The 24,880-nt window shown below is 31.5% G+C and overlaps 1 protein-coding gene across 2 annotated transcripts in view; it reads left to right on the top strand.

Annotated features, from left to right (window-relative positions):
• LOC119829112 overlaps window positions 1-24,880 on the top strand; it is a 56,277-nt gene that overhangs the window by 12,825 nt on the left and 18,572 nt on the right. Inside the window, exon 1 of one of the 2 annotated variants that reach the window (XM_038351502.1) lies at window positions 2,428-2,549. The exons of the other annotated variant lie outside the window; for it this stretch is intronic. The gene's annotated coding sequence lies outside the window, so the exon portion shown is untranslated. Of the gene's footprint in view, window positions 1-2,427; window positions 2,550-24,880 lie in introns of those variants that run through there. 2 annotated transcript variants of the gene reach the window in all.

Genomic DNA, 24,880 nt, shown 5'->3' with positions numbered 1-24,880 from the left:
GACAGATTCGAAATTCAAATGTAATATTTTTTTATAATTAAGTGTAACAGTATTTATGGCCAGACTAAGTATAGTGGTTCTAAGGTTTCAAGAGACGATTTACACACAACTATATTGTTTCATTCAGTATGTAATAAACTTTTCAGTCCTACCATAAAACCATACTTATTACCATAAATTTTTATCAATCACCATTATCATACTCGCTTATCGGATTACATATTTATTCATCTACTGATAAACACGCTTAAACACATAATTTACACGTTTCGTTTATAGAGAAATTAAATACCATTAAACTGATTTAAATCGCAATTTATTCCTTGGCTGTTGTGGTCTGCTTTAAAGTGTTTGAGAGATCGGATAAATGATGTAATGATTAAATGCCGTTTCTTAAATTTTAGTGTATTCGTTAAAAAATCGTTTATAAATAAATCGTTTATTTTAGCGTTGTCGTTAAATTTTCTTTAATTTATGTCAATCATTTCTGGAATAGCCAAGTTAATGAAAAACTATAAACATGTAATTAACTCTAAGTTTGAATAAATGATTCTTTAAACCTGTTTTTAAACACAGGAAGATGCTACGTTTCATTTATATCTATTGTGAAATATTTTTCCAATCCAATCAAATCCTTCACTTGAAGTCGACGCTTAACTCAAAAATTCAGTTAAAAGAAATTCGAATGAAATATACTGCATCTTCCACATAATCCTGCAAAATGAATACCTTTCAACGGACTGAAAAGGTTCCCATATTAGGAGTGGCTTTGCTATTTCATTTGAATTTTAATTGAATTTTCCCATGAAATTATTTCTCTGCGCCTGCAATGTTGCCCATTTCTGAGTAAGCAATTTTGTAATATAGGCACTTTTAAAAGTATTAAACTCCACGTAACTGAGGATGAAGGTGACCGTATTTGCTGTTATGTCGAACTAACCATCTGATATTATAATACGAATCTATGTTTTTGTTTTAGAAGAAAGGGTGAAATAACATTTTTCTAATTAATTTTATAATCTGACGACTAATATTGTAATAATCATATCAAGTTGTAATGGATGATGTTTTGTATATAAAATAGGATATATATATTGTAGCACGTGCAAAATTATAGCAATATTCTAAAAAGTATTTTTAATCATCATAAGTTAAAATAAATGGTATTATTATTAAAAGGTTTTCACTTAATTTAAGAAACGCAGTCCTATTGTTTCTTCTTATCTTACAACTTACGAGTCTAAATAGATTTGTAACTTGTTAAATAACCGACTTCTAAAAAGGAGGAGAATAACTTATACAGTTTTTTTTGTGTTTGTCACCATATTTTTTTAGGTGAACCGATTTTGATGATTCTATTTAACATTCAAAAGTTGTTACTTGTCAGATGATCCTCTTTTAATTTGATCTAGTTCTTACAATTTGGAGGCAGTTAAGTTTTTTTTTTGTTAAAAATAATTATTTAAAAACAATTTCTTTCAAAATGAGCCCATCATCACTTTAATTTTTGCGTTAAAAATAACACCATAATATTTGTACTATATTAACACTGCCCATTCGAAACTCTTCATTAAAGCTTGGTTGTAAAGAGAAGTATCCATCCTTAGACAAGTTATTAAGCACACACTTAGAGCAAGCGGCAGGTCTCACATGAAAATGAGCTCTTGAAATTTATCTCACGCCCAAAAGGGTTTGAACCCCGATGTTTTACGGTAACGAGGATATGCTAACTGATCGTAAAAGTTCGCAAGTGACCATCATTTTCCAGCTTCTGAACTAACTTTTGATAGAACACAGTATTAACACCGTGCCAAACTAATTTGTTCGGAATTGATACCATTATCAATAGAATATGGCACTTTTAGTTTTATATAATTACGTTCGTTTTTTGTATATTATCATGAGATGGACATACGACCTGATCCGAGTGGCGGGAAGCCGCTGGATGCAGGCCGCCAGTGACCGGTCGTGGTAAAAATCTTTGAGGGGGGCCTTTGTCCAACAGTGGACGTCCCACGGCTGAAACGACGATTATTATTATCATAGAACAATGAGATGTATTGTTTTCATATAAATGATTTCGATATAATCATTGACATCTGTGAAAAATAACTTCTACTAAATATAAATAACATTTACAGTATTTTCATTGTCACTGTCTGGCAAATCACTGCATATTGGATTAGATGACATGCTTGTAAATGAGTTTTATTAGTTACTATAAACCTAGTCTTTTGATACGTACTAAAAAACTATTTACTATTTACATATGTATCTTAATGCACGAACTGCAGTCTTAGAATAATAACCGCAAAGCTGTTTTCTGTTGGAAAAGACTACATGAGCTTTTCAGTTACTAGGCAAATGCATGTTTGACACCAGTAGAACCCAGTAGATGCCAAGATTTCACTGGGATAAGACGTGTGTCGCATATCTGTGGAAAATACGTAATTTGCCAAAAATGACCGTGTTTTAGTCTAGTGATTTTTCGGTTATTTTATAATAAAGTTTCGAGGTCTGAAATTTAAGATCCGGGGACAAGAGCGCAAGTGAGTATACTTTGGTATTTGTTTACAAAAACTGTTAACGTAATTTAATAAGATTATATTTACATAAATATAGAAATATGAAAATCACTCCCATCACTCAATTGCTTGATAGCAGTAACAATAATAAATAAAATTTAGTTACATTTGCTATCAAGGAAAGATAGATTGTATATACATTTTTTAAGTTTCTAACATAATACAGTAATTCATCCTAAAATAGGTATCCATACATATATTTGTCACAATAATACGCTATTATATATAGTAGAAGTTCGTTAGTAAAAGATATTTGGTTCGCCTACTAATACAAATCCAAAAAAATAAACGTCATACTACTGACGGTATAAAATTGCAAATAAATATAATATCATAAAGTTCAAACTCAGAAATGTACTCGCATTATCTGACTCACAATATCTTGAGAGTAATTACTTTGTCTTGAGTTGGGAACGAAATACACATTTATGTCACCGTGAAACTTTATTAAGACACTTATTTTCTGAGATGTTTTCAAAGAGAGGAATATGTTTTTAACCAAAATAATTTAGTATTTTCTTATGTTTGATTTTACGCGAGTATAATACATTTAGAAATTAAAGACTTTTAAACGGAACTGTCTTCCCGTGACCACGCTCGCTGTAAATTGTTCAAAACGTCGAGTTAATAATATAATGAATAAATCACGTTTAAAATCCATTTAAAAGTCTTTAATTACCAAAATAATTTCATTTAAAATAAATCGAATTATTCATAATTATGCTGTTAATTATATTATGATTAGATATATTTTATTAATCTAGATACTACAGATAATATAACACCTAGTTTAGTATAATATTATCTGTGCTCCATACTAATATTTATAAGTAGTAAATCAATCTGTAAGTATATAGTGAATCTGTGGGGTTGTGAGGTTGCAATGGATAATCTCTGGATTAAGTGAACCGATTTTTTAAATTTCTTTTCCATTAAAAAGCCAAGTTCTCTGTGGGTGTCATAGAGGCCAGATAGAGTAATCTTATAATTTTAAGAAAAAGAAAAACATTTGCCCCCAGGCGGTAACAGCTTCATACTATGTAAAGTATTTCAGCCTTAGGAAATGTCTAGTCTAATACAATTAGACTAGACATTTCCTTAAAAGAGATATAACATGTATGTATTGATTATGATTATACATTCCAGTTGTCCAGTTGCCTACGTACCAAATTTCATTGTAATCGGTTCAGTAGTTTTTGCGTGAAAGAGCAACAAACACAAAAACATCCACACAAATTTCGCATTTATAATATTAGTAGAATAGGATAGGATTTATACACCAAGACAATTTTAACATACGTATGAAACAATCGTTAATTCAGTGCCAATCGATCCTATATTTTATTAAATATATATCTTCATCTTTACATAATATAAAACGCTTCAAACACAATAAACGTATTAAACAAAAAGCGATCATTCCAATCACCTTTCTAACAGACTCGAGTTAAATTCAAATTGAACTAAGATCCCTTTTTAGGAGTCAACCAGTAAAGCGTAGTAAAACGCCAGTTTAATAAAGATCTTTTTTAAACCGATAAGCTAAAGAATTCTTTGATCTGATCGAATTAAATATTTCCTATGATTAATAATGCTACATAGTTGTAGCCAGGTAGAATTTATGGTTCTACTAGGTGTAACCCGCGGCGTCACTCGTGGGGTACCCGGGTAAGAAGTAACCTCTGTGCTAATCCAGACTATATTCTATCACTGTGCCTAATTTCATACATATACGATTAACTCGCGTCAAAAACTTTGACGTTAATGATATTAGTAGGAAGCTTTCCGCCCGTGGCTTCGCTCGCGTGCATTGGACGTTACGGCGTGGTGGTATAAGCACCTCCATATTCCCTTCCCTATTTCAGTCACCTCAGTTTATTGTTTTATTTACTCATAGAATAAATAGCCTTTAATATAATCTTTTAAGGTATGATATATCTCTGTTCGAAAATTCACCTAAATCCGGTCAATAGTTAACGTGTGAAGGGGTCACAGACAGGCTGACAGATTTACTTTTTACATTTAAAAATCATGGTGTAGGGATACACCCAAAAATACCAATAATTATAATTAAAACTTCTCATGTAATTACGCGTTAATTTTTTAACTCTGTAATATTGGGATCGTAAAGACATGAACGAAATCATTTTTGTTACCTCGTAGTAGGAGACCAAGTTGTAAATACAAAAATCTATAATAAATATACTTATGAGGTAACATTTCGCCCAAGATTTCCAATAACTATAGGGCAAATATGTAGTTAATTAAGCTCTTTTATTTATTTGCGTTATAACCTCGGCAACGTTAGAAACATGAGAAATTCTTTATGTAAATAATTAAAATGGGACGTAAAACATCAATCTAGCCAAGTCGTGACAACAATCGTTATTTGTAAAAGAAAAGGGAACAGACATTGTTTCCGTGCAAATATTGCTCGAATGCAGGGTAGTGGGAACGAAGTGGGAAATGTGAAATAAGCGGATATATGTCAACAGGTTAACGTTTTATGTAATTACACTTATATTTTTGTATAATGTAAAACATCTTATCTTATCTATCTAGTTTATGTTGTCTGTGGTTTACATTTAAAATAATGAATGCAATACTGTAAATACTGGTAAAATACCTAGTTAGGTTTAACATGAAAGTAATGAACGAAAATAAATGTGATTGAGTATAAAAAATTCATCATTCCAACAAAATTGTCGTATAGAACCAAACGTTTTTAATGCGATTTTTCTTAAAAACTTCGGAAATAACAATCCGCTTACGGCTATAATGTGAAACGTATTAAATAAAGCAATCCTGCCCACATGGATCCTTTTAGCACCAGCTGTGTCCTCTTCTACGGTTTAATAAAATATTCAGGAATGCGGTGCATTTGTTTAATAAATAGAACTGTCCAAATGAAATCAACACGAGAAGGAATTTCCTACGTTTCAATTATAACTTGGTTTTAACAATTTTTGGTACTGGTATAACATGACAACCACAATTCAATATTCTCACATTTATGGCGTTCCACTGTGTAGATTGAAATAAAACATACATTTATTATTCATTTATTTTGCAAAATGAAAATAATGATATATGTCTTTCCGCTATACATGGAGGGAACTAGATAGATAGATATACATATAGAAAAGTCACACTGATACACTATAGTTCCATAAGCCTACCCCGTGTGAGACGGAGAGATGACAGCTAAGGCTTAAGGGTCTATTTTTCACCCTTTCAATACGGAAATCTCACCATAATGTATAAGTATTCAATGTATGCTGAAGAATATATTATTACAGCTTTATAATAATATACACAAGGTATATAGTATATATAAAGGTATATATCTATATAATATAACTTCTTACGATAACGTAAGAAGTTATATTATATAGATTGTGGTTACCAATTCTAAATTATTATATTTTATATTTTGTGTATTTATTGTACGATTTGTAAGCTTAGACAACAATTAAAACCATTTGAGACCCGTATTTTATTTCCCCGTTTTTATTCTAGTGTATTTATATCATACTAATTCTGCTCCGCGGTTTCGCCCACATCGTGCATGGTGGTATATAATAGTTTTTGAGTGATAAACTATCTAGTGACTTTCTTTTGACAATGCGGGAGAAACAATTCACATAATATACCTTTTCATAAAATCATCGGAAATGCCATAAACGTAAATATTGCCGCTATCATTCTGCTTTACAAGCTCTTTGCAAATAAAATCCGTTGAGTATAAGTTGTAGACCAAAGTAATTTATTTTAGTGATGTTTTTTCGAATTATTTAAAAAAGAAGCCTAAAAACCAGAATATACTAGCTAAAATAAAAAATGCAAAAATCAATTAAAACTTCGAACTAATTTAAATTTCATGAAAATCAAATTCAAATAAGAATATTTTCAAATTCGCAAAGCGAAACTAGTTCCTCAATTAGCCCAGTTGGTTGCAGTCACCAATAAAATAAGAAACTGACTGCGAAATCTGATCTGTAAATTTTACGTTCCATAAATCTTTTAGGGTCGTTAGTACCTACGTAATGTAGATTATACTTTTGATCATTTTATAAGCTAATTTTTAAACTAAATTTTACTATTACTAGCAAATTTTTGCCACACCAATTCTATTTTGCCGTATAAAAAAGATTTTATTGAAATAAATACGTGCACATAGTTTTATGACTAATTGTTTAATAAGTATCATATAGTAAAGGAAACAGCCATATTACAAAGTAAATTAACATACTAATGCAACAATATTTTTATTAATTTAACTTCTAAATAAGCTTTCAACCTAGAGAATCGATTTCGAAATTTCATACACACCAGCTTCATCATTAAAGCGATATTATATATATTATATATATATTATATATATTATATATATATATTATATACTCCGTTTTTACGGGTCAACTCAGGCGGGTTCAGAAGCACCAATTTTTTAAAAGAGTTTTATTTTTTAGCAAAAACATAAAAAACAAACGACATTATAATCTCTTCAATGTTTTTATTATTCATAACGAGTACATACTTTTTTGTTTTGTGTTTTGCATACTTTTACAATAATTATATCTGCATAGGTTCACACACAATATATATACTACGCATCATTATCAGTCATAGTAGAAAATATGTGCTTCAACTCTCGTTGACTTCATTTACATAATTATTAAAATGAAACAATACAATACAAACGCAAATTAACGCTATGCGGCCTAAAAAATTTAACCAAATAATATTTTCACGTGAAGTTCAAACAAACAAAAAGCTTGAGCGCAGTTTTAAAATAAACCGGCCAAATAAAATTATTCTTCCTTAAGTTTTTAAGCACTTGGCTTTGTTACACTGCACCGAGATAATAACTGCTTTAATTAAAACAATCCTTTATAATAATTTGTATATGTAGGAGTGAGTCAGGTAGTTACACAACTAGGTATTTAACACTTTTAGATTTCTGTTGAAAACTTTTGCATTCCTTTTATCATAGTGCATTTTCAAGTCCTACTAATCCTACTAAATTATAAATGCGAAAGTTTGCAAGGATGTGTGTGTGTTTGTTGCTCTTTCACGCAAAAACTAATAAACCGATTGGAATGAAATTTGGTACGTAGATAGCTGAACAATTGGAATAACATATAGGCAACTTTTTATCCTGATATTCCTACGCGATACGGACTTACGCGGGTAAAACCGCGGGGGGCAGCTAGTATTTTATATGATTGTTTTCCTAAAGCAAACCTTTATATTTTGTTCAATGTTCTGCAATTATATTTTACACTAGAAGCCAGTCTTCGCACGTGATTTTTACGATGATTTATCACTTAGTGCTGATGTAGTTTTCTGATGCTGAAATAATTTTTGATATCGTATACCGTAAATAGTTTTTGTGTGATGATATTACAAGCATGCCCACAAAAACAAAAACATTCCCTTTTTATAATATTAGTTCAGATTAGTTTTAAATATTGTTGTTGTAATAATTATGTTGTATTATGAGACCGTACGGTTTAAATTTTAAACGATGGATAAAATAAGTTAAATTTAAATAAAAAGTAGTGTTATATGTCTTAACTCTTGGTTATTAGTTAAAATTCGTAAAAACTGGTACTTTGTATTCATAAAGATGGTTTAAAAAATCAACGTGATAAACGCTTGTTCACGAGAAAAAAACCATAAAAAATTATATTCTCCGAAAAATTTACGCAAGAGGTACCCTAACCACAATTTGTATGTAAATGAATTTTATTGTGCTTGCCAAATAATGTTCGCATTCGTACCTTAGTGGGTTTTAAATTGCTCTTTCCCTGTATACAAATGAAATGCTTTTTATATCCACTTATCCGATTACATATAAAAACTTTCGTCTACGAACACATACGGAATTTTTCATTTTAAAAGTATGGTTAGATAGAAAAACATATTCCGAAGTTAGTTTTGAGACTGGCTCCGTAAAATTTTGGCTAGTATATTAACGACTTGGCCTCTCCGGGGAAATCACTCCACAGAAGATTGGCATAAACCCTAACCGTAGTTGCATACAGAATTCGTGACAGATGTCTAAAACTATATGGGATACGTGTAATATAGTAATTAACTAAAATATTTCAAAAGGGATTTTTAAATCTATCAGTATACAGAATTAAACGTTACCCCAGGTAATTGTAATACTTTTTATTACATTAGAACGTATAATATTATTAACAAGTTAACAAAAAACATTAAAAAACCTTAACTTAATCCAATTCGGATTATAGTATAGTAATATCGTCTTATGCCAAAAAAGCCATACCTCCTTTTGGAAAAGTTCTACACTACTAGACCGATATTAACCAAACACAGCTAAGAGACCACCGCAAGAAAACTGGTTTTTAAATACAAAACTGAAAAGCATAAAAACCGTATCAAAATCGGTCTATTCCTTTAAGAAATGCGGTACCACAAGTAAATACCCAAAGCAAATAAAACTTATAAGACTGCTCTGTATGCGTCGGGGGTTAGAAAATAAGTCTGGCCGCCTGAAAAACTGTTCCCTAAATTGGAACTTACCTAGCACACCTCGAGACATCATTTCAATTCAACATACACACCCATGCAATTTAGCAACCGTGTTAAGAAGCTGCTAAAATATCCAAAAACTGTGCTGTTCCTAGCAATATAATTATATAGATACAGTATACACATCCAATTTAAAACCTTACTTTTAAAGTCGACTTATAACATAAATAAAATTAACATAGTACAAACAAGCATTCATGAAAAAATGTCCATGGTTCAATCATCCTAATTCCAAGAACATTTTCATTAGAGCTTTTTGAAATATAAGCAAAAGATACTGTCTGCATCGAAATTAACAAAACAATACCAAATATAATAATAACGGATAATCAAGGCATTGTGTATTTGGTACAGATATTCGGATTCAAACATTTCCAAGCAGTAGGCCTTTGTTTCCTCGTGTATTGTGCTCGTATTAGAAGCATTATCGCTGTTATATCTGCTCTGGAAATAGATGTTTCTATAGCTGTACTAATGACTGCGTGTTTTTGGTAATTAGTGATTTTTATACCATTATACGAAAAGAAATACGTTACTAATGAGAGTGGCGTTAATGTTTTGCTCCTTGTTAGCTAATTAAATGTATCGATAGGTACTATACAGGTATTCATAGAAGTGTTAATTTTTGCTGTGTATTTGCGGTTTTTTTAATGACAATAAATATATGTCTATCTTTCTTTCTTTTTTCTAAATCCTATCGAGATATTAAATCTCAATGAAGAACTGAAATATTTTCCATCGCGTTCAACAACATCGATTTAATAATATTCTGAAGGTTTATAAGAGGACCGACGGGAAATTACGTCATCCGACTATCCGGCTCGAAATCCGGATGCGATGCGAATGAAAAATGTTCCCCGTACCATGGATAGCGGGTGTAGAGGTATGAATAATGATAGGTTTGGGTTTCATTATAACTAAATATACCTTAAGACTGGAAATAACCAGAAATTACGTTTTTAAAGGGCCATTGCGAGTGTTTTTCAAAGCCAATTGTTAGCCTAGCCTAGCTGTTGCCCGAAGCTGCTCACGCGCCGTCTTAATAAATTTTCATTGAACAAATGTTCATCCCCTATGGGGGCAAAATTTATCTAAATGCTTTCTTAGTGGATGTCAACGTCATAACATCAAAATTTCAACCCGATCCGTCCAGCTGTTTGGGCTGTGCGTTGACAGATCACTGTGTCAGTCAGTCTCCTTTGAGTTATCTATATTTAGATTAATTAAATCGAATTCAATCCCTTCCACCGGGATGGAAGATTCGAGGAAGTGGCAGTAGTGTGGTTGAAGAAGTAGTGAGAAAGTGTGGCGCCAGGGATAAATAATATTGGCATTAGAAATCAATCAAAGGCACAGAAAATTCAGGCACAATTCTCATAAAAGCTATTTTTGTTTTGATTTTGTAAAATCTATATAGCTAATGCGTACGATACGCTAACTTTCTTTAAAACTTTCATGTCATGTGATTCTATCGCTGAGATAATCAATTTATTCTACAATTACTAAATAATATAAAGCAAACGCTTCCCGTGTCTGTATGTATGATTAGATATTTCAAAATACGAAATTGATCTTTTGTTTTTTTTTTAATAGATAGGTAGGTAGGTAGTGATTAAGAAGAAGGCTTATACGTATAATAACATCTCTTAAACTACTCCGAATTTAACGCGTGCGAAGCCGGGAGAAAAGGCTGGTAATACATAATGACACGCTCAAAGTGTTTTCCATATACAACGAGACAATTAAACGCAGCTATTATAATCATTCAGTCCAATAATTCATAAATTCAGCTCGCGAATTCATAATTAAATTATAACACACGATTGTTAACTGAAATGTAACGAAGTTACTATGAAATGAATGAATGTTAAAATATTACCTACTCTCTACTTACTATTTACTACTAGAAAAAATTATCAGTACATATCATTAAGTTATGAAAGAATTACATTAAAACAATTGCTATCCTATGAACAATTGAAAATATTTATACCTACGAGTATATAAATAACCCAATTTGTATTAAGTGGTGCTATATAAACTAATTGAAACAAAACCTTCAATGAGAAATTTTGAAAGAATAGAAAAAATTTGATCACGAGGCAGGATTAGAATAGAATTTTTTTTTTTCTATTCTTTCAAAATTTCTCATTTATAAAGCATTTCAATGCTATGAAACTAAAAATTAAACAAAACCTTCAATGTCAGATAATTCTATGTTAAAAAAGACAACGTGATTAAAAAGCATTACAAATATTCACCGCCTTTTATGTAATATAAATTTAAATATGTACAATATAATCATTCATATAGAGCTTCCAAGAAACGGATATTGTATTAAAAATTCTCACTTCATTTCGAAATGAGCGTCCGAGCATCTGATAGACAAAAGGAACAGTTTTATTTATGCACAGAAAATAAAGCTGGAATTCAAACGTTATAAATCTTACATCTTATGTAACTGGTTAATATTTAAAACATTTATTTATTTTTATTTGAGGTGGCTATCAAATTTCTACTTAATGAATCAGATATTATACTGTTAGACAATTGTAATTAAGAAAAGTGAATTAATATTTAACATTACTACATGGTATAAAACAACGTCGCTTTCACTGTCCAGATGTTCCTATGTATGCTTAAATCTTTAAAATTACGCAACGGACTTTGATGAGGTTTTTTTTTGATGGATAAAGTGATTCAAGAGGAAGGTTTATATCTACAAAACATCTATAAAACTACTCCGAATTAACGCGTGCGAACCCGTGGGCAAAAGCAAGTCAACTATTATTCATCTCCTAATTTCTATACTCCCTACCTGTTCTTGACTGACCAAAAAAATAAATATTGTTGAATGAAAAAACACTGAATTGTAAATAACCTACGAAAATTCCATGCAGAAAGCTTATAAAAACACGATTATTATATGACTTAAACATCTATTCTCAAATATACTCTAAAATGAAGATTGATATTAACAGAAAATTACCCAATTCAAAAGATAAACACGGGACGTAACGTAATTGTACCGTAAATAGTTTCACTAAATATGTAGGTTGATGCATGCTCTGCTAGCAGTGTGCTTTACTAATGAGCTACATTTTCCTGATAAATAGCCTAGATATTATCCAGGGCTAGACCCGTTCGAATTTATATCATATATTAGGTTATGAAAATCACGGTGAACGCAATAAAAGTGTCTCATTGAGCAAGTTATGCTGTGAATTAGTGAACAAGTCAAACAATTTATTGTTAGTATTATTGTTATCTTTCATAATTTATTTTTCAAGTATCCGTACAATGTTTTTGATCGTAAAATAGAGGTTCTATTTTACGATCAAAAATATATCTAAGGACATCTTATTTAATTAGATAACTATTTGTAAATGTTTTGTTATCTCCCGGTTGCATGCTTTACCAAAAAAATTCTTTACAAATGTTTCGTTTACGTTGTATCCCATATTACCTATCTTAAATTTCTATGATCACATAAAATTTTACAATAATCTTTATAAAAATGATTTTTAACGTGATCAACTCACATACAAACAGACAATAACACAAACTGACAAAATCTCTACAAATACATAAAGACCCTAATAAAAAGCGATATTTACCAACAACGCTAACCAACAATTAAAGGTTATTTCAAACAAGTGGCAACCCTGGCTAAAATGCAATTACTTTGATGTGTAGAGCAACCCTGTTGGCAGCGGGCAGGTTAAGCAAACAGCTTCCAAAGTGCTGCCGGTAAATGGATTAATACACAAACAAGTTCACGCTGACCCTTTATCAAAGGGAACCATCGAGAGCCTGGAAAATGATACCGTCAGAAACAAAAGTTACCTACACAAATAAATTAAGATTACGCTGACCGTACCGACGCCACTTTCGCTTTTGGGAACAATACATAACTTCTATCTAGGTTTCGGTCACAGGGATAGAATTCAAAAAGGCACTTTTGCTATAAATAATCGTAAGGTTAGGTATTACATACATTGATTTATTGTTTGATTTGGTTAAATTGAATGTAATTAATGAAAATTGTTTTTAATTACATAATCAGAATATATAATGTATTGCGTAAAGTGAAATATAGTTAATTGTGTCAGTACAGATTTGTCTTAGGAACGAGTATAAACGTGTCCATTGGGGTACAGAGTTGATAACAAATCACAATTAGTCACTAAGGCCACTAACCAAGGGTAGTTAGTCAGATATTGATGTCCGAGCACTGGAGAAGTTTGACAAATTGACAAAAACAACATTGACATTTATGAAGGAGTGTATGAGAGGACCGAATTTATGGTCCCCGAGACAGCAACAGATTTCGCGATCAATTCCTACCGCGCTGATATCTTGTAGAATGTTTTAGATATGTGGATGATGACCGTTAACTTCAGAGGTTTAGAGATTAAGCATTTTGTACCTTCAAGATCAAGTTGGTACCTTCCAAGTTCTTAATAAATAAGTTATTTTCTCAGGTATTTAGTTAGTAATTCTCTTAGAAATTTGTCAGATTATATTAACTTACTATCTTCAAAAAATATGAAAGTCAGTTAGTGGGGTCGTGGATTAATTTATGTCTTTTTTTTATTTGGTCATACAGATTACGTCGGGAATGAATCAATCATTTGAATTAGTGACGTATCTTACAATCAGCTTACTTTTTAACTGCTTCAAGATAGTGAGTATCCTATAATCCAAAATAATTCAATACGGAGGAAATGGCTGTAAATAAATTACTCACTTCGATATTTAACAGTCTAACTTGAAGTAAAAATCCATTTATGCCCTTTACGCTAGTACACTCGTAACGTTACCAACCTTCCGGGGTATCTGCGATAAAAATAAATATGAAAGCATGGTGATATACAGAACCAATTTGCGTAAATTTCAAGAACCAATACAAATCTCAAAGCTACTCGAGTTATCGAAGCAGCAGAGCTAAATAACCTGACCCGCTTCGAAATATTAAATACATTTGAATCTGAGATTCGTGAATACACTTTATAGTTTCATTTGCGTTAAAAAATCAATTTATTTTACACGTTAATAGTATGTTTGTAAACCAAATTTCCAATATCTAAAGAAGTGAAGTTTTAAGGGCTAACTTATTTCTTAATTCTATTAACATTAATTAAGAAAGATATATTAAAACTGATTATATGATCACTTCGCTCTTACTTCGCTATAGAAAATAGTTAAATACAAAAACAGCATCCACAGTGAAGTTTTATATGAATAATCTTTGCTTTTATACTATTAAGCTGAAGAATTTCTTTATTTGAACGTATCACACACTTACAGAATATCGGCGTGAAATAGTGTTTCGTTCGGTGAGTGCGGAGGCTGAAGATATCCATTGTCGTTGTCCATCCTTTCCAAAAAAATTCAATCAAAAATGAATGCATGCGACTGCTACTTTGTTTCTTTCGTTAAAAGGAAGGGGATGAGGGGCCGGTGCATTTTCCCTAACAAGGGTAACGGGTAAAGAAAAGGCCTGGCAAGGCCCAGTCCTATATTACTTTTTACCATATTTTTCCATATCAAACATTTAAAGTAAGCAATCCATTTGTAGAGGCGCAATATATGAACACCAGCATGTAGTTCGTTTGTTTATATGGACGGTGGTAGCGGTTACCATCAGGCGACCCACCAGAACCGCCACTTAAAAAAGCAATTGCATCTATTCCAAAAATTCTTTCAAAGACCGATATGTACGCGACCCTTGAGCAAAATATACTCTACGAGCGACATATTGCAAAATACGTACAGTGATACACATATTTTGCAAATTTACTGTTAAATTCATGCACACATGCTTAGTCATAGTTCAGAAAATTGAGAGTGGAGTTATTCTGGGCTCGATCAAACCAGCACTAAATTAGTCGACCTGCTTTCAAATTTCAAATAATACTGACTATAAAGGAAATCTCGAGGTTCATGAATGCAATGACATAATTCTAGAATAGTACACTCTGCTCGAATAATACATTATATCTGGATTGAAAGAATGCAGTTTAATACAGTCTAGTTTCTACTAATATATTAAAAAACTTTCAAACCGTACATTATTTCATTGTTCAAGGAAAGAATTTAAATTAGAAACGAAATAAATTTTTAAATGACAAACGAATGTACGGATTAGTTTTCAACCGACTTCGAAAAAAAGGAGGTTCTCAATTCGACTGTATGGTTTTGTGTGTTTTTTACCTCAGAACTTTAGACTGTGCGAACCGAATTTAATGACTCTTATTTGAAACCTAGTGCCTGTGTAATCCCATTTAAATTTGGTTTACTTCTGAAAATGTTAAGACGAGTTAGTTAATTATTAGTTTTACAGCATTGATGCGAGATGGGGTGTCCCTTAGGCACATAAAAACGAAAGAGTAGAAGAAATTCGACTGCTGAAGCGAGACCACGGGTGGCCGAGAGGCTAGGCGTTGCTACGGAATCGCAAAAAGACGTGGGTTCGAATCCCGTCTCGTGATCAATCGTGATTTAGTATTTTGTTTAAAATAGTAATTAACAGTGATTCCAGCCGAAAGTGTCTACTAAACCTTACGTGTGAAAATCTCAAATTATGTGTAAAAACACAGACTGAAATCAATGCTTTCACGTATTACTTAGCAACGTATTTATTTATACTTTGGTATTTCTTATAAACTAACTGTACTCCGCGGTTTTACCCACGTAGTATCTGATGTTACATAGCCTAAACCTTCCTCAAAAACTCCTCTTACACTGAAAGAGCACGCTTCGGCACGAATCGAGCCAGCTTGCACGGGGAAAATACCACCCATCTTTTCCAGTCCATTCCTTCTTTCCAGTAGTCTATCCATTCTTTCAGCGGGCAGCGCATTCGCAAAGGCACTACCTCTGCGAATGTTTATAGACGGTAATGATAGCTTACCGTCAGGCGAACTATCAGCTCAGTTGCTGCTATGACATAAAAATAATAATAATTGGATTTTACCCATCTTCTGTGTTTAATACATACATATTATCAAGTGCATGGCTCACGATAGCACTTTAATTGCTTTAACCAATACTTTGTTAGAGTGACCCATATTCACTTCGATTAAAACGCAACAAAAAATTATCAGCATACATACCTACACGAATATAGTTCGTCGTGAAGCGATTTATTTATTCTTAATTGGAATAATATACATTTATAAGTCTATTCCCAATGTATGTTTAAAGTTCACCTATGCATTATATTACTAGCCTTAATTCGACAATTGTTTTCGTAAACATCATCAAGCCAAATTAATTATTTTTATTAATGTAATAATTTACTGTACATTTCATATCTTAAGTAGAATATTTAGTCATGAAAAACAAAGATATTATATAATATTTAAACAAAATTTTTGCATGGCTTTAAAAATTCAAGATCCCTTGTCACCTGAACCATTTTAAACATTCACAAACCCATTGCCAAAGGCACTTCAGGTTTCAGACTGTTTCGATTAAAATTCGCAAGGTATTTTAATTTTAAAAGCATTCTTAATACGAAAAAATACTATATTAATGTCTATTTGGATAATTTGAGTGAAAAAGTACAACAAGCTTTATTGTTATTTTTTTGTTTTAGTTTCTGTGGGTGTAATCCAGAATATACAGTAAATTTTCGATAGTATTGCCACTACGAAAAAAATAATTGAATTTATAATAGAAAGCAGCAATTAAATGAAACAGTTTTTGAAAAATATTAGGAAATTGTTAAAAATAAAATATTCTACAACGATTCAAAGTGAAACCCTCGTAAATTGTCATAATTGGTTTGCGCGTAATTACATTTACAGTGCAGCGGTGAAACTTTTATAGTTTTTACTTTTGCTCTATTTTCTATAGTCGTGTTAAATAGAAAATGGTTATGGCTACTTAATATGTTACCTATATAATTCAATCAGTTGATATTTTGGCGTTTGAGACGGATTTGGAAATTGTGCTTAAGAAATGCTTAACTGAAATTGATCTTCAACCAATCCCTATAATAACAAATTGTATACAGAAAAATATATGTATTTTCCCTCTAAAAATTTAAAAAGCCTCATTTTCACCCTGTCACTGGTGTGTGTATAGTGACCAATTGCATAATGCACTCATAATATTTTCCGACATTGGACTTTGAACGAACCCTCATATTACGTCAAATCAGAAGTTGGGTTTCTCCATTTATTGGAAAGCGAACAAATGCGGCTCCACTGCGATCAATTTATCGGTTGAGTGGGCGAGGCCGATCTCTATAATTACCTGATAATATTTCTGTCATTTATTAATTGCATTCGCCACATTTGTTTTAATTAAATGCTGTTTACAATTACGAAAAATCTTTAAATAAACACATATAACATTATACTATAGTACCTAATATAACTGTTGCTACTAACTAATAACTTTTAACTATTCGATAGTTTATGCAGAACTCACAAAATTTTGATATCGTTATGATACTTTACAAATAAGTCATTGATAAATAACACTAAATAGTACTAATACATAATAAAAGGCAAAGAGTTACACTAAATAATATAGCTCTTTGCTACAACTAAATTCCGAATAGTGAAATACAATACATAGTCAATGGAACCACTCAATATGTACACGAGGCCTAAAATGAGTATTCGGTTCATTACTCCCAGCCAACATTACGGAACCCTTTTGGTGTGAAAATAATTCCTCTGCAATAAAACAAACAAAGGATTTGTGGAAGTTTCAGAACTTTTGAAGTGACTTTTCTGGTAGATGTATATCTTTCAATATATCGGGTCGATCGATCGTAGCTTATTATTCAATCTCGGTTAAGGTTTGTCTTTGATAATTCTGTAGAACTCAATTTAAGCAGGTATAGGTTAGAAGCGAAATGTTTAAAGTATTTGAAATGAAATCATATTCGTCTCTTTTCTCCGATATTTAGACGCACGGACATACATTTTATTTCCTTTGTGAAATCAAAACCAAATCTGGATATATAACATTGCAACAAACTACAAATAACTCTATAACTCTCTTCCCTTAATTTAGTATAAAAGTCTCTTTCCTAAATTGTTTAATACTGACACTTTCGCATAATTAAACATTTTCGTCGTCAAAACCTTAAAACATTCCAATATAACCAGTTGGATGGTTTTAATTAAGGAGTCAATGCGAATTGTTAGCAACGTTGACTCCACGATTTTCAATCAGAATCCCGCATAATAATTAATTTTAGCCCGCAGTGCTTTATATAACTTGTAAATAAGGTCATAACATTCCGTGGCAAGTTAAATCTGCACGAATTAATTAGCTAGATTACCATTGGACAATGCATATTTCAAGCCGCAACAATACTTATCTTGATTACGTTCAAGTGCTGGCTGTTTTAGAGTGAAAATAAATTGATTAGATTGATATCTTACAAATATTTATTAATAGTAAGTGCTAATCTAAACTCTGTCTCATTAACCTTTTTCAAAAGTAATCAATTAAGTTTTACGTTTATCCTTTTAAAGACTAAATTCTTAATTCACAGAAAATATTACAATTTTTTTATTAGCACATAGTAAAGACTATCTAGTTTTTCATGAACATTCAGTAAAAATACACGAATAAAAAAATAAATTGATTTCACAAAATTACCTAAAAACGCAATATGAGACAGACCTGTAAAACAATCTTAATTGGATTGTATATTGCGAAATATGTTGCGTATAAATTTTACCGCGAATTAAGATCTCAAATTCACAATTTCATTTCGAAAGCCCGTTAAATGGAATATCGTCAATAATATAATGAATAAATTGTATTTAAAAACAAATTATATGTATTATACATTATTTCAAATCTTAATAAATGTAGTAAACCTAATTATTATTATTATTACAATAATAATAAATATCTATTGCCTTAAAATTTATTTATAAAAAGGTTCATAAACCAATTTCAATAATGAAATAGCATTATTATATACCATCTTATTCATCACGTCCAATAGAAGCGTTCGTAATGGTATTGAGCCACTCAAATAAATTAAAACCTCATATCTACAAAGTACCTACGATTTATAAGGCTGCATTTTATTATTTTAATTTTCTATTTTATTTATATGTATTCAGAATTTAAAATGGTTCTGATTTGAGTGTGAATGTTTCATGATTCCGTCATAAAAAACGCTATGCTTACGAAGAATAATCCCATCCTTAATTTACTATATGCAATAAATATACTTAAGTTTCAGTGGATTATTTCAGTGGAGTCCAATTATTATACCTCGTAAGCCGTAACAACCTTCGTATATCATAATACAATTTTTTTATAAATTATAACCATCCAGAACCGAGAGCTTATTTTTATTACGATATTTAAAAACGAATACAGGCGAGATTGTGAACAAATAGAATGATCAAATTCAAATAGAATGGAATATAGTCAAATTTCAAATGATGATGCAATATTTTCGCGTTAATACCATTGTATTTTTTTATCTCAATATTTATATACATATTTTTTTGTGAAAACATTTAATAATTCTAAGTGCAAATGCAACGAATAAGCAATTATTAGTAAAACAATGAATTCCACAAATTAAATTACAAAAACAGTAATACAAATTACAAAAACAGTAATACATGGCGCATAGGTTCCGCAAACTACCAAGCTATAGACCAATAATGTAAAGGGGAAAGGCATGTCTCACAAAGAAATATTTATAGGTCAGTGTTGGATACTTTATCGATTTACAGGTAAGCAGTAAGCGTAGCTGAATGCGACTAAACGATCAATGACTTGCAATATTGTAGCCTTTTTTCTTTGCGTTTTCAAAGAACGTTTAACGTCGAAGTGAATAAATAGCTGTTGATTTTTTAAAAGATAATATTTTAACCATTGTAGTTGTCACGTAGACAATGGTCGTTACCGTTGCTTTATTCTGTGTTATGACTTGACTAAAATATTGTTTGTTTAGTATATAATTTATATGGATAAGTTTTCAATTTATTAAAATGCAAAGATGAAAAGGAAAATTCAAGTGTGATTCAGGTGAACGTTTCAGTGTGTTAAAACATAAGATACGTCGTTTTAAACCTCCCAGCTGCTATTGACCCATTCACTTGGACATACTTGGAATAATGTCAAAAAAGGAATGTCATGTCACGAAGAAAATAGGGAATTCTTTTCCGTACCTCGAGTTGTTATGATTCAAGGAGCGTGCAGTATTGCTATCTCGAATTGAAGCTTTATTTACTGGTTTATATTAGATAGATTCCTAAATTGCATTGCGAGAACTATGATATGTGGTATATTTCTCAATTTATATGGTAAATAATATATCAATCTGCAAGCTGTAGAAGCGTTCATTTCTGTACATTGAATAAACGTAATATCCCTTGAGTCTTCATACAGTTACAGAAGGCACAAAAGTGTTTTAAATAAAATAATAATAATAAAGTTTATTTGAACCAAAAGAAATACACTTCAGACATTGAGTTACATGAATTATGTAGGTACATTGGAGTTTTATAACTATTTTTTTTAATGTTTGAATAATTTAGAATATAATGATTAAAATGAATAATTACGTTTTGACTAAACTAATAAAGAAGCTGGACTCAGGCCGCTGGTGATCGGTCGTTTTGGATACCTTTGGGGGAGGCCATTGTCCAACAGTGGACGTCCTAAAAGGCTGCAACGACGAATAAATGAAGCACAAACGATATCCCATCTTAGCTGTTTGATTTTTAATCCCAGCTCAAGTGATATGTACTTCATTTCCTGGTTTCTCATAGTTATTGCTTTTTTTATTTATAACCCTCTTTGGCTAAAGCAGTAAACGATTATCAACATTGTTAACCTGTGGCAAACAATTAAGTTCAGAAACGCCAAAATGCAGAGTTTAGGACAAGATGTCGCGATGTAGGTCAGGCGGTTGACACGGAAGTTCATTCGACTTTTACTCGTATTGTCTTAGGTTTTTGTGCCTTTCAACTATCCTGTATGTAAAAATATATGAAACATAAATGTTTTAGTTTATTACTTGGATGCTACATTTGATATAATTTCTTTTACGTATGAAATAATAATATATGAGGTTGTTAATGTTATTGGTAACTTCTAAATGACACGTCTTGTCTTCGGTAACTCAATTCGTTATGCATAAATTTTATTATTATTATCCGTAAAAACTAACGAATAGTGGATTAAAAATGAATTTTCGATCCTATTTTTCCCGATTCATTGAGAATAAAATCACTACATAGTGAGGATGCACACAGAACATTTTCCTTTACCGAGGAAATCGCAAAAATGCACCCAAAAATGTGCCAAAATTTTTAGAAAAGCGTTACACCTTATCCCAACACTATATTGCCGTAAAATGTCTTCATAAATAGTGCGGTAAAAAGAAGTATGCTGCTACCAAATCCTACCTCACGTAATATTGTATAAAGCAAGAATGATACGGCTACTGCCAGTGTACCCTAAATGTGTATTTAAGAAACCCATTATAATGTTTAATAGTTTCCTTACGAGCCTCTTAACGTTGGAACCGTTAGATGGAAAAAGCTTCGACATTTCCCTTAGCAACGAGAAAATCTTATTTAATTATATGGACAAAATGTATTTTAATTGAAAGCTTTTATTAAATACTTATATAATAATTAGAAATAGATAGTAGAGGAGAGAAGAGAAGTGATAATAGATTTAACTATTACCTCTAGTTCTATGAATTAGTATATAAGTTTCAGTAAAACAAACTTTTATTTAAAACTAGCTGCGCCCCGAGGTTTCACCCGCGTAAGACCGTATCCCGTAGGAATATCGGGCTTCTAAATATTGTGACTATTTGGCCAATTAAAAAGCATTTAATCCAATATATCGTTTTATCGCTCTCCAAATATTTTCAAAACGTTATTCTGCTAGCTCGTTTGTACCAGAGGTTATTACGTCATTCATTCAACCGCGCTCAAAATCCCCAGAATGAAAAATGTTCCCACTGCGGATAACGGGATATGGAGGTATGGAACTTGATATTATAACGATACGAAATACCTTCTTATTAGAGGCGCTTGCAACGGCTGTATGTGGTAATATTGTGCATTGCTTTGAAGGCGGTGATATATTTGGATTATTTTTTTATAATATTATTAATATCTAACTGCACGTAGTACCTTATGTTATATAAATTATGCCTTAAGCCTTTCTCAATAAATGGGCTATTTAACTCTAAAAAAATTTTTCAAATTGGACCAGCAGCTCCTGAGATTAGCGGACCGATTAGTATGAAATTTCATATAGATTTAGACCCGAGAACACTTTTTTCATAGAGTAGTTTAGTCCCAGAAATGCCACAGGAGCGGAAACTAAGTGGGGAAAACCCCGAACTGTCTCTTTTTTTTCTTTAACGAAGCCGCGGGCGGAAAGCTAATAAGCATGAATACTTGTTTAAGTATATAAACGGGACAATACGTGCCTCAATTGCACTTTCCAAATATTAACATAACCAACACGTTGTTTATTTAGACAATAACAAAAAAAGAAAAATAAACGGTATTTGTCTACCCCACTTATGCCTCATCTTTATGCGAATGGCGGGAAAACGAGCATATGTGCCGTCTCCAAAAACTTCGTCCATAAACATTTACAACAAAATGCAGGTGTTACATTTAAATGTATAGTAATTAATTTAAAGTATGTTAATTAGATTTGAAAAGTATGCAGCTGGTACGACTAAAAGTGTGTAAAAGCACTCACGTCAGTAAATATTGTAATATAATTGAAATCCTTTTCTGTAGGAAATAATAAAACAAAATTCAATTCCATATAAAATTTAAATTCAAAAAGTTTATAAATTCAACTGGATATTACCATTAAAAAAAATTCAACTATTTGTTGCCCAGAAATCCGCCACATTTAATCACTAGAAAACTACTCGACATTAAACTGAACAAATTTATCATCATCTGATTGAAATCTGCAGCGCTACACTGCAGTTTCACAGTCCAGTAAACCATTAACGTTTATTCCGCGTTTATCTGAATAAAACCGAATTTTTGTTTCCACCTGAGCACTAAAAGATTGCCGCTGAATAGTCGCATAAAATATTCGTTTCAGTACTCCACAAAGCCAATAAAATGTGGGCTATATATAGCCAGACTGAATGTATATACTGGTACTGTGCTTCCCTATTTATGGACTCTATCGACATTTGTTTTATTATAATGTAAGAGTTATGGGTAAATTCAACATAAAAGACATGAAGATAGAGGAGGACACTTCAATGATTATTCAGATAAGAAGACGTGTGATCAAAAGATATTTTGCACCATCATAATATACTAGCAACTTAACCTGACTTCGCTGGATTGACTCGTAAAATAAAACGCATGCTATTTTATACGCACCTTTAGTTCACCTTGTCAAACACAGTTTTGGAATCCAATAACAATATTAATATGGTGTTTCGTCCTTCAAGATAAACGACACTAAACTAGGCACATTAACTCGTTATAAGCTCCATATATATGAATCCACTCGGGAGCATCTATCAGGATAAGTTACATAAGGCAGCACAAGCACCTCGTACTCATTTTTCATGGCATATCGTTTCACCTATTGCCTGCCGATAACTTAATCCCGGCACGGAGCGCATTAATGCTCGTGCTTACTTTGGATTATGTGGTGTTTATTTTTGCTGTACTGTAATAAAAATAAAAGCTGGTTTAATCTTTTATTTCAAAGGATTAATAGGTTAGAATATTTCCATAAAACAAAGCATTAAAATTTATGTTATCCACTCTGAATACACATTTTATTCAGCCACGTTTGTTCTATCGAAGATAATTCATGATGGGGAAAATAGACGTACACTGAATACGCATTCATAAAACCATTTAAAGTTATCTTATCGTTGTCACAAAAAAAAACATAAAGGAATATTAAAATTCTCGAATAAAACCTTAAAAGTGTCGCAGTAATTAATTATCCCAAGGAACGCATTACTTTATTTTGACAACTTTCTTTTCGCTGCGACATTAACAAACTTCACGTTGGTATTAATAGCTCTTACGTAGACGATAAAACGATGACAAAAGGTCCACAAAGTGACACAGTAACAAGGCCCGGATGTCATTAACTTGTGGCACCTATAAAGAGTTAGGAAAAACAATGAGACTAGCTACTGAATGAGCTACGGGTCAAGCAGCGACCCATTTTATTTTACCTCGTTATTAAACCCTTTCAAATTTTCTTAGTTCCACTTTATGTAAGTATGGTGAATAAAATGAAATAAGTACCGTAATATGTAAACCGACTTGTTTAAAAGTAATGAGCGTTCAAAATGGTTTGATGAGGATTTGTGCACGCACCTACCTATTTAAAGTCTCCATCTATTTTACTTAAACGTATACAATTTTTCACGCAAAGTATAAAACGAGAACTCTACATTTTATCCCTTCCCTTTTTTGTCCTATATTTTTATACATACTTGAACAGTAGGTGCTAAAAATAGCATTCACTCTTTTTCTTCATACCATATTAATGAAGGTTTTGATACCAAATACATAATATGTATCTATGTCTTATCATCAGATTCGCGACTGACGTGTTTAATGATCACAATAAAAAATATAATTAGAAGCAGTGTATCATTGTGTAACAAAACCATATAAAATATATAAAAATACTGTATAAAATGATTGTGAAATTGTATTCTAATGTTATGTATCTTACACAACTATCTTAATATG

This window comes from Zerene cesonia, chromosome 9 (genome assembly GCF_012273895.1).
Source record: "Zerene cesonia ecotype Mississippi chromosome 9, Zerene_cesonia_1.1, whole genome shotgun sequence".
Classification (NCBI taxonomy): Eukaryota; Metazoa; Arthropoda; class Insecta; order Lepidoptera; family Pieridae; genus Zerene; species Zerene cesonia.
The sequence above is the reverse complement of the archived record's forward strand: the minus strand, read 5'-3'. Positions and strand labels throughout refer to the sequence as shown.